This window comes from Trachinotus anak, unplaced genomic scaffold (genome assembly GCF_046630095.1).
Source record: "Trachinotus anak isolate AG129_WGS33_773 ecotype Australia unplaced genomic scaffold, CSIRO_AGI_Tana_v1 ptg000004l, whole genome shotgun sequence".
In the NCBI taxonomy this organism is placed as follows: domain Eukaryota; kingdom Metazoa; phylum Chordata; class Actinopteri; order Carangiformes; family Carangidae; genus Trachinotus; species Trachinotus anak.
Genome location: NW_027273855.1, coordinates 2,838,587 through 2,850,864, shown reverse-complemented (window position 1 = coordinate 2,850,864; position 12,278 = coordinate 2,838,587). Strand labels below are relative to the sequence as shown.

Sequence of the window (12,278 nt, the reverse complement as noted above, 5' to 3'; positions counted from 1 at the left end):
AAAAAAGAGGAAAGGAGGCGAAACAGGAGTGAGAACAGAGGAAGGAAAAACCGTTAAGGTACACTGGTCGATTTGGAGGAGGGAAAGCAAGATGGAGGGAGGGAAGAGGAGGAGTCAGTGAAACAGTCTTTGATCTCTGTGTCGTTTAAGGGGGAAAAGGAAAGGAATTACAATGTGTGTGTGTGTGAGTGTGAGCGTGTGTGTGTGTAAACCCATCCAGTAGACCTCCATCCTGGTTTGTCAAATCCGCAGCTGAAGTAAAGTGAGGACTTTTGTTTGAGTGTGTGTGTGTTCTTACATGTACTGTATGTGTGTGTGTGTGTGTGTGTGTGTGTGTGTTGAGGCCTAGGCGGATGTTTTCTGAGCTCAGCAGCCGTGTCGGGGTAAGGACACAGAGAGAGAGAGGTAGGTGTAAAAGGGAAAAAAAAGAGGGTGGGAAAAAAAAAGCGTGTCCCTGGAATTTACAAATGAAAAGAGAAGGTTTTTCTCTTAATGCGATTAAATTTTTCCATTTCACCGCTTCCCCGGCCGACAGTTTCAACTCTTTAGGAGCACAGAGCCGCAACGCAACGCTGTCTTCAAGACGGGACGGCAGGGGGTGAGGGGGAGGAGGGCGAAGCTGGCAGGGGGTAAACAGGAGGGAGAGGAGACACACCGAGACACTGAGAGAGAGAAAGACTGGCAGAAATTTTACATTTCATAAACCACTTTGGCAGTGTTTTGTCTAGTTAACAGTCGTGCCAGTGCAGCGATTCAAGCTGAGAATTAAATTGAGAAAGTGACAGACGGAGAGAGACGCAGACAGAAACGGAGAGAAAAAAAATGCAAAAGGATTAACACTGAATAGGCCGAACATGTTTGGAGTGAATGTGGAGAGGTTCATCATTTACACTGTTTACATCAATTTAATGAATTAAATCAGAGGAGGAGCGTGTAGCTTGAACCTGGGGAATTTAGTTTTGGTTTTGTTTATTTGAAATAGTAAGAAAAGTGACACTGTCACACTTTAGCTGCACTTCGTCCGGGATAACAAGATTGTCTGACACGTTTCCACTCTGAACTTTAATACTACAGCTGGGTAGCAACCGTGATTATGTAGCCTGGTGTTATTACCAGGACTAGGAGTCTACAGCCATGCTGGCAGCTCTGTGAGCTGCCCTGAGGTACAGCGGTGGATTGAGCTGAATACTGAAGTTAACATGCTAACACACTCATAATGACAAAGCTAACAGGCTGATGTTTCACAGGTTTAATGTTGAAATCTTTGTTTTGCTAGCAGTGAACACAAAGTGGGGCCATTACTTGAGCTGTAATTTGGATTTAATCATAAACTAAAGAATAAGTAAAATTTGACCTGTTGATGGAAAGTCAGGGGAGGCATGGACGTCTGTACTTAGATTAGAGAGTAGATTCATGGCAATTCATTCAATATTTCACTCAAAAACACAAAATGTGAACCTTATAGTGTCAACAGAGGTTAATAATAATAATAATAATAATAATAATAATAATATTTATTGGAAATTTGCCTTTGGCTTCACAGGTTGGTTAAAACACATCATTGTGACTCACAAACAATAAATACAATAATAAAAATGAACACAACATACACAGTACAAAAAACAACAACAGACATGATTTCAGTGTGAATGTTGCTTATGAGTTCAACAAAGTTCTTGGATCTGAGTCAACAATGAATGTCTGTACAAAGTTTTCTGCCGGTCCATTGGTGGATGTGAGGATATTTCAAAGGATGAATGGAAACTTTGACCTGTTGGTGACGCTCTAATGAAAAGTCAAGGGATCACCAAAATATTTAAGGTTCATCCTCTGAGGAACATTTCCTCCAATAGTCGCTGACACATTTCAGTCTGAACTAAAGTGGTTGAAACACAGAATGACTGAATGACATCCTCAGCTTGGCACATATTCATCAGTATATCCAACAGAAATATCCAGTACCATAAAATAAAATGTCAGTCTCTTCTGTTTTGTGTGCAGGCCTTGTGTAAACTTTCAGTGGATCAGATGAGCAGTTGCATAGTGTTGATATACCTGCAGATTAATGGGGCTGTATGTGCAGCATCTTCAATACTTCAGCGACAGTACTTCACATATTTTCCCTGATGGTGTAAAATGTGCCTCATGCAGTAGCTGCCATGGGGAACACTGTGGTGTTTCCATACATCACTGCTCCGACGGGTTTCCACAGGAAGATGTATTGGTTTTTCACTCCTGACACTCCCACTGAATGGGAGCAAACAGGCTGCCTCGAAATGTTGTTTACCAGTGGGAGAAAACACTCAACTGGAATAATATTTTCTTGTTGAATACACCCCTGGTTTGCTAGTAATTGTGTGACTGAGCCTGAACAAACTAAAAACGCAAACACAGTAAAGTGAACTGATCCACTGTGGCTGTGACCCAAGAAGTCAAACTGTCTACCGGTGTGACTGCAGACGAGACCAATGAGGCATCAGATGAAAAGAAGTTGTCTGAAATTGTTAAACGTACAGTATGTAACTTCCTCTCAGTCAAAACCACAACAGAAGATGGCTTTGGGTGGGGTGTGCACAGTTTTCTGTGTCCATAAATCGAAATTCATCTGTGGGAAATGGCGTACGCATAATTTACGCATCATTTATGCATCTGGCCCCAGGTGATTATAACTGTTAAAAGCACTGAATGAAATAGGCGTGAGACTGCTGCTAACCTTTGTCTCGATTGTTTCTCTGGTAACTTATGAACCAGATGTTCAGGAGGTTTTTAGTGGGAGCCAAATTATCCACAGAGGAGTCCTCCTCTCCATGACTAACGGACCAGTGGATTAAAACCAGTAGAAACACAGAATAAAGCAGTTTCACTTTAAAAATCGCTCTCCTGCGGACACAGGATGTCTCAGAGTGGAGAGCATTTGCTCAGCTTGTTTCTCTGATAATTTAAGATCCAGACATCCAATGACTAAAATCCTTCATCCCAGTAAAAAATATAGATAAAAACAACCCAGGTGTATCTTAAAAATGTGACTTAAAACTGGGTAAAAGGCCATTTTTCAAGCTTCAGGCAGGCAACCACAAAACACATGAGCATACGGGATATAATGTCATGGGCAGGCGACCAAATTAAATGATTAAATGATTAAAATCATGGATTTCTCTGGTTTTAGAGTTGCTGGAAACATTTGGGATATTATAAGTACACAATTCAAAAAGATTTCTAACATAGTCTGGTCATTTTTAGACATTTAAATGTGGAAAAGTAGCATATTATAACTGTAATTAGCTGCTTCATGACCTTTCCTGTCTTAACACCACAGATCTGTGAGATGAGGTGTCTAAAATGCACTTTGTCAAATTTACTCACAGTAAAAAAGAGAAAAAGCAAAAGAAAAAAAGTTTCAGAGAGAGAGAGAGGACGAGATGAGCTGAAGAGAGAGCCACTGGTTTCGACAGCAGCTGATCCGAGAGATTTTTGAGAGGCAGTGCGGCTTTTAAGAAACAAACACTTGAAGACGGAGACGAATGATGACCCATCTGTGTGTTTCAGTCAGGGGCTTAGCAGCAGCAGCAGACTGAAACCAGGCACGGCACAACTTTCTGACACACGCTGTTTGCTAGCAGCACTTTAATTTAACTTGTTGAAGTGCTCTAATATTGATGTACGCTCAGAGGAAGACAAATTAAAGAGGCAGACCGGGGAGCTCTGTAACTGTGTCTGTGTTTCTAATTCACATTGACGTACAAAAATATGTTGAAAGAGCTTTTATTAAAGGTGGCACCAATGTCATATTATTTTTAATAGATAGTAATATTTAGCACAAAATGTTTCCTCCACAGTGAAATAAACAATCTTAAGCTTCACTCACAGTAAGTAGCATGAAGCCTGAGCAGCGTTCAGCTCCAAAGTGCTTGTTTGGCCAGTTTCCCTTCCTCTGCTGCTATTCGCAGCTTTGGCCACAGTGGTCGTCTCTGTTGTCAGACAGAAACCACTTATCTGTGAACAATACAGTGGTCTTTTATTGTGTTTGAAGCACCCGAAAGGCCACACATGGGAACCTTGATTGAGGTTCCACAGGTCAGTTCTGCATCTGTTAAGCTGCCAGCTGGCAAGGAAATTTATTCATTCCAAGAGACCTTCTTCCTCACACACACTGAGTGCACTATCGCTCGTCTGTCCTAGTCATGTTTTGTGTCCAGTTCTAGGTACAGTGATGTGTGGACAAACAAGCAAATATCGACCTGCGTTCAGTCTGTAGGACGCTCCGTGCATCAGAGCAACACGGCGATGAATATTAATTTTATTTACCAATGGACCACATGATTACTTGTATGAGTCTAGAGTCAAGAGTCAAAAAACAAACTTTATCATCCCCGAGGGGCAATTTGCCACGCATCTTTACGATGCTACTTAGTCTGTGCTTATTTTTTAAAGTGAGGGACTCAAACCAACAAATAAAAGAGAATTTCAAAACCGACTCAATAAAACAAGAATAAAACATTTTCATAAAAGACCTGTCAGCATTAAAACTTCTCAATTTCTGGTAAAAATACATACACTGGTGGGTCTTAGCACACATCGCATCTGTACTGGCATCAAATGTCAGGTTGTTGTCAATAATTGTCCCTAGATATTTGTACTGCTGGCCATAGATAAAAACAGGGGAACCTGGCGGAGGCTTCTTCCTGAAATCAATAACCATTACTTGTGACAAGGATCAGTCGTAGCGAAGAACCCACGGAGAATCATCCGTGCATCATCTCTGCATCTCTTGTTTTGGTTCTCCAGTCTGAAACTTAACTGTTTTGGTTCATTCCCAGTGCTCTGATTGGTTCTGTCTTTTATGGAAGGCAGCTGTTTTACACTGTATGTCTGTTGATAGTAAAGACAACATAAATAAGTTGAAACTAGTATCACTAGTCTTCTCTTGTTCAGTGATGATAGTGAGCTGTGGCTATATTTTGAGATCTAGCAAAACCATTTCCAATGCAAACTTCCCCTCCCTGCAGCGCAGTGATGCTACAGCAGTCAACAGGTGAAACTCTCAGCTGAACAGAAATCAGCGCCTGAGGCATCGACACTGTGACTGTAACACAGTCTGCTGTGGGTCTGTCTTCCAAGCCCAACAACTCAGGACCAAGTGAAATCATCACTAGTTATTGGTGTTGACGTCAAAGTTGAACTGCAAATCTGTTTTCCTTTTCTTGTCAAGTCTTGTCTAAGTCATCGAATTCATGGCTCGGCAGCACTTCTCTCCCTGTGGAACATGGAGGCACTATGGACTACAAATTCCTCCTCACAGGAACCCAGAGACACAGTATTATAGTTATACTTTTTTTCCAAGTTCTACTCAGCCTCACCTTGAGTTCATCTGTATGCTGTTTGTGCAATAGGTGCAGGACTGAGCTGTTATCATCTGTGTTTCTTAGTGAATTATTACAGGCTACAGCTAACCAATCACGCCTCTGTTTAAGAAAAAGGAAGTGCTGGAGTAATGGAGCCCTTTATGAGCAGCTGGGACTGATATGAAGATGTGAAGATGAAATATGTCAAATTGTTTGAATCCACTTGTTGGTGAATAAAGAGAAAAGCTGCAGATATGAAGAAGAGTCATTTCCATCCTGGTGTAGAGACAGAAAATGTTGCTTTGGACTTTGGCAACAGTCAAATGCTTTGTTGCTCTTTAGTGCTCAGTCCAGAGTGGCCAGAGTCCAGTCTGGGCCAAAATCCTCTAATTACAAACAGTCCAGTCTGGTGCCAGAATGCAGACTGGCACTCATCGTGCCAACCAGTGTAAGCGCCCACATTTTGGCCTTTGTAGTATTACGTGGCAGCCATCTTAGCTATAAAGTCCTGCTCTGTGGATGTTGCTCAGTAACTTGTGTCTCTGTGCCAGCTGGCTGGCTGGAGGGCCACACATCCAACCGTGGAGATGTTATGGAGGAAAACACTGTGTGTGTGCAGCCAAAACTTTGTCGGGTCCAGAGAGGATGTTGCACCGGTCCAGCAGTGTTTGGTTGTTGAGTATGTTAAAGGGGCAGACTGGTCTCTGTACTTCCTCTATGATACATTTCTCAGTTTAAACATCACAGCTACAACTGTTCTAGCTGTATTTGAAATATATTGCATTTCAAGTAAATATATAGTAAAGTATTTCAGCATGATGGCACAAAGTGAGAAAAAAATACATCGCCTACTCATAAAATGTGCTCATAAATGCAAGGTTAACTGCAGAGCAATAAGAGGTTAGCAAAACCTGCATTTCTTCCATCATCAGACACACACTGTCTGACTTTTCCCTAATTACACAGCAGTGAAATGCTCACATCTGTGATGCTCAGGGTTAGAAAGTGTATTTTCTCCGGCTGTTTAAATCCTGCTCATCTCTGCCTCTCTCAAGCACATTACCTTGAAATCTTACACTTCCTCCACCAGTTGGTTAAAAAAAAAAATCCAATTTATCTGATTCTGTATTAACGCAGCCAAGGACAAGTTGTGTGCGACAGAAATAAAACAAACAAAATGTCTCGCAATGTAATGAAATCTTTTATTTCAGTAAAGTGCTGAAACAAATGATAACGCAGTTTCCAAAGCATAGCACAGCTTTCAGACTATCTTTGCATCTATGAGTGATTTGTGGCTCTCAAATGCAAAAACACACGAGTCATTACCCCCTGAAGACAAACCTCACTTTGTGTTGTTATTTCTGTGCAGCAGCATATTTCAGACAAAACAGAAAAACTCACAATTGCATTTAAATTACAAGGTCCGTTTTTTTTATGTCATTTGTTATTCTCTAGCCCCCTGAGGCTTTTCCATGCCTTCTTTTTGGCATCTCTGTCCAGCAGAGTGTAACAGCCAGCCATCCAGCCAATGAACCAGGAAGGCAGCTATCCTGCCTGCCTGCCTGCCAGCTCTCTGCTCTCAGGCCGACAGACAGTGGAGGAATGGACTGGCTTCTGGAAGCTAATGGTTCTTGCCCTCCTCCCAGGGCTGAAAATGGACTGGAATGTTGTTTACCTCAAACGCAGCATGCTGCCCCACAGAGAAAAAAAAAGATCAAAATACTGAAGCTCCAGTCTGAGAATCAGGTAATTCTCTTCAAGGGTGAGACATGCTGAGGTAAAACAATCTCATTGATACCTCGAGATAGAATATAATTTATTTGATTCTGTACCAGACGGAACAAAAGTAAACCAAGTGTGACAGCAACAGAATAGGTTCAGATCTAACTCTGGGAACGTGGCGTTGGTGTAGTCATCAGTGACTTAGCCGACTTCAGCTGAAGATCAGTCACATTAAATGAACACAGCCAACAGTGGAGTCATTTTGGCGGCACAAAATGTGAACAGTATTATTATACATTGATGTATATTTACTCCTTTTTGGTACTGTGTGTGCTGCTGAAAATGTGGCCCAGTTACTACAAACTAAGCCAGACTGTGCCTGACAGTTTAATTTGGGATTGACTGTAAATAATTGAAATGTAATATATGACACGTGTCCCTATATCAAGAGTGATGTTGCCATGTATGTCACCTATATTATATAGATATATATTATTATCATATATATACATAAATACTCAGATATGAAGATAACCACAATAAAATTTGAATGTGTTCATATAATAAACATATCTATATGATGACTTTTTATATGGTTTAACATTTATGTTACCAATATATATAAAAGGTAATAAAAGTTTGTTATACTTATATATGTTTGTTTGTTTGTTTTTAATTCATTTCTTATGAATACCTTCCCATCTGGGAAAGTGGTTTCAGACTTTTGGAACCCACTGTATATAAAATCTACATATATTCACAGGCTTTGGGGTGGATATATACAGTATTTGCATATGTCTACTATATAAACATACATACATAAACATACATATTTGTATAGGCTTGACATATATGTCAATGTATGAAATTGTTCTAATTTCTAATTTCGATATAATTTTTACATATATGTTTTCATTTCATATTTAAATATATTTCATATATGAAAAGGTAAGATATGTAAATGCAATATATTTGCATTTGGGCAGTTGTGACATTGATGCATTTTTGTTTTTCTATCTTCCATTGAGGACAGGCGAAGGCCAGGTGGAGTCATCTTGGCGCCACAAGTGACATTTAACTGAAATCCCTGACTTTCTCTTTCATGTCAAAGACTGTGGACATCAAGCTTGACATGTTTGATAGTTCACAATGTCAATGAACACAGGCGGCATGACCTTGTAAATGTGAAAAAGCTGGCAGAGGGGCCATCTTGGCGCCACGAGAAACATTAGGTTTGAGTTCCTTGTCCAAAATTTAACTGAAGGAGCCTCAAGTGGCATTATAGAGCAACCAGAGTGTTTTTTTATGAAGACTCTTGATGTCTATGTTGATGTATTTAGTTCCTTTCAGTGTCCATCATGCACTGTAGCCTAACGCATTCACAGATGGGGCCCGACGTACCATTGAGAGACCAGATCAAGACTGAATAGACTGACAATAAAGGTGAAGTGGGAGGTCCATTCAGGTCCTTTCAAAGGCCTTTCACAACACGCTCAAGCGGTTGGGTTTGATGATGAATGATGTCACAGGGGTCAAAGGTCATTTGTAGGGCCAAAGAGTCGCGTGTCAGAGCAGGGTCAATGTCAAGATCCCCAGAGTTCAAGTTTAACTGTGACTTTGATGGTTAGAAAATGAAAACACCAATAAGAATGTGTGTTGAAATTGTTTATAGCGTAGCACAAACTTGCACAGTTGCTCATCAGATTCGATATGAACATGATCTGACAGTGATGTCAAAACCGGACAGGGATAAATAAAAGACGCTGTCCTTAATGCATAAACTCTCACGGTGACAACATGAAACATTCGTGAAACATTCACTGTCATCAAAACCCATCGAAAGCAGTTCTGATCTCATTGAATCATTTGACAAATTGCGCTCTCAGCTGAGCTCTCCAGTCGAGGGTCCAGAAGTGTTAGTGCAGGTCTGGTGAGCATCAGTGAACTGGTTCTTGGTGCGCACTGGTCTCTGTATGTCACATCTGTGAAGCCACATTCACTATAAATCTGTACAATAACGACCACATACCCCTGTGGTTCAGATGTAATCAGAATTTAATGCAGTATTTGATTGTCAGTCTTTCCCGTCTGGAAAATGCGATGTGGACTTCAGGGATTTGGATTCATCACACGGGCACATATGGATCCTCAATTTGTCTGCAGTTTTCATTGTTACTGCCTTTCAACAATGTTAAATATGAGTTTTATCGTTACGCCAATGTAAATCTGGCAAAGTCACAGACAAGAAAATGTTAAAACTTTCTGATGAAAATTGCATGAAACATTATATTGTTTTTATTTCATTGAAAATTGTGACTTTCAGTAAGTAACAAGAAAATTGCAAATTGAAGCTCTGATCATTTTTACACTTCATCAGGGGAATGGGACAGAAAAAACTAATTTCATACTTCTTACAAAAGCAGACAACAGTTAAATTTTTCACTTGATTTTTTTTCTGTCTTCTTCTTCTTTGGCTGTTTTGAAATAATTTCAGTGCTCAAAGAAACTCACAAGGTCTGATGTGTGAAACAAGGTGAAAGTGAGTGAACAGTGCAACACTTAAAACACTTACTGGAGTAGAAATCCCTCCTGAATGTTCAGTCAGAGCTGGAAAGGGCAGCAGCTTGAGTACTAGTTGTACTCTGGCTGGCTCAAACAGGCGTGCTGTGTATTGTCAGTGACCTTCAAAACACCTCAGACCTGCATAAGACTATCCAGGAACCAGGGAACCTGCTCCAGTCCCTCTGTTGATGTCTGTGAATTTATGACCTTTCAGAAAGCCTTTTCAATAGGTCTGCTTTGCCCCTGGGTCATGAAACCTGTTAGCGTAGATGAACTGATTTTCCAGGGCACAGACAGAACATAGCGAGATAATGTATTAAAGGGACATTCTCCTTCTTTTTCAACTCTCCATCCACTGAGGGGTCCGACATCAGGGTCTTCATCAGGCGCTCGTCAGCGAGGGTGAACTTCTGTGTAACAAAGCTCAATCACACCTCCTTTGATTGTCAGGCTCGCTGCGTCCTGCTGCTCATCACTTGAGCTGTTCATGTGTCACTCAGAGCAGCAATATGCAGCTTTTTTACCTTGAGGCGGCGCATTTTAACAAGAGCGCTCTGGTACTGTTACACTGCTTGCTATAAGGTGCCATAACAACATTCAAGCAGTACACAGTACCTTCCTTTGGATGGTTCAGCTCAGGAATGAGTATTAATTAATGAGTTCTGCAGTGCACATGTTGCGTCCAGTGCTAACATTCAGTACAATCAAGGAAGTGCTGATGTTAATATAGTAAAGTGAACAGCATGATTGTCGACTGCTTTTTCTTGGCCCTGGTTCTCATCACATCTTGTACCAGCAGTCAGTGTTGGCTTTAACCCCGGCACCAATTAATCGCCAACCTTCACTAAGTTGTTTTACAGTAGCTGCCTGAAGCTAACTATACATACATTAACCACACATTGTCGCCTTGCACGGATTTCGCAAAATAAATCCACAGTCTGCTACGAAGACATGCTGCTGGGACGACCCGATTGAGCAGGCAGGTCCCAGGTTCGACTCCCGACCGGGCAGACTCTTTCCTGCGTGCCATACCCCTGCTGTCTGTCCCATTGTCCACTGTCCTATAAATAAAGACTTACAAATGCCCCAAAAAATAACTTAAAAAAAGAAAGTTCTGCTATAAATGTCTATGCTAGTAGCCACATGAAGCTGTAATACTCATTATACATCACAAAATAAACAGCTGGATGGATGGGAAATGGAGAGATGACCTTGTTTCACTTAGATCCTAAAAAATAAAAAAAAAGTTTGGCCTGAGTGCGAGATGTGCGGCCATGTCGTTATCTGAATCAGAAAATAATTAATCCTCTGTACGACGGACGTTTCAGGACATATATCAGATTTAGCTCGTCAGGCTTATCTCTGTGCTGTCAAACCCAGTCTCAGCTGTTCGGAGGCTGTTATTATGTTAACACGCTGATAAACTGTAAATGTGTTGGAACTGTGTCTCGTGCTAATGTTAATGCTGCCATGGTGACATGTTACTATTAGGAAGCTAGACCTGACATTAGCAAGTTAACGTGCCTATAATTAGCCAATTAGGCGTGAGCACATTTATCATACCATTATCCTGCTGTTACTCGAGTGTGAAAATTGTGCTTATTACAGTTTTTTGTAGACTAAACTGTTTGTGGTCATTAAATCCTGGGCCGTCCACAGTCTGGGCTGTATTTATAGATGGTCACACGGTTCAGTGGGTGCAGGGGTTTTAGAGCAGGTGGGCACGCTGGTTCAAATGGGAGCCACATCAATAAGACACAAACAGTCACATGCATCCAAACACATTAGGGCACGTTAGGGCAGTGCGGTGTGGCATGTTTGCGGCGTGCCTGCGTGTCATGGTAACCATGTGAATCGTGGTTAAAACCTAAATGTAGTGGAAAGACACTGGGAAAGTAGTGAGTGAATTTCTTGCTTGAACTTCTGATTTTGTGCTCGGGTGAGCGTGTCTGGAGGTGGAGACGTGTGTGTGTGTGTGTCTGTGTGTCTGTGTGTGTGTGTGTGTGTGTGTGTGTGTGTGTGTGTGTCTGCATGTCCTAAACCACCACTCTCAAGAAGATTTGGATGTTTTGTGATACAGAAATGGCAGCACAGCAGTGCACGTTGGTTAACTCGTACTCCTTGCTGTGTTACACTCACACACACACACACAGCCAGGTGCCTGTATGTGGCGGCTTCAGTTAAGTGACAGTTGTCTTGTCACCCCTCCTTGCTATGAACCTATTTGACCCGACCACACACACCTACACACACAAACAAAACACACAAACAGTAACGCACACCACATGCGGACGTGTATTTGTGTCCCTAAAAAGGATGAAATCACACACACTCATTCTGACACACACTAAAAACACACACACCTCTTTTCTTACCTCCTGAAGTGTAGACATTCACACCCCTCGGTGACTGTGACAACAGGGCTCATCTGTCATCACACACACACACACACACACACACACAACAGAGGGGGAGAAAATAATGACCAGTGTGTGTGTGTGTGTGTGTGTGTGTGTGTGTGTGTGTGCAAACAGCATGCACATTCCTGGAGCCGCTGACCCGGGCTCTGTGGGTAACCATGACGACCACTGCTTCACCATGGAGACGACCGTTACTCCCTTTACTCGCCCTCCACTCCTCCTCCTCTTCCCC

At 41.6% G+C, this 12,278-nt stretch overlaps 1 long non-coding RNA gene across 1 annotated transcript; it reads left to right on the top strand.

Moving 5' to 3' along the window:
• Positions 1-658: 658 nt before the first annotated feature.
• Positions 659-7,715, top strand: LOC139620084 (uncharacterized). Its single transcript, XR_011690738.1, has 2 exons — positions 659-1,103; positions 1,919-7,715. It is a non-coding gene; the product is annotated as an uncharacterized lncRNA (long non-coding RNA).
• The last annotated feature ends 4,563 nt before the right edge of the window (positions 7,716-12,278 follow it).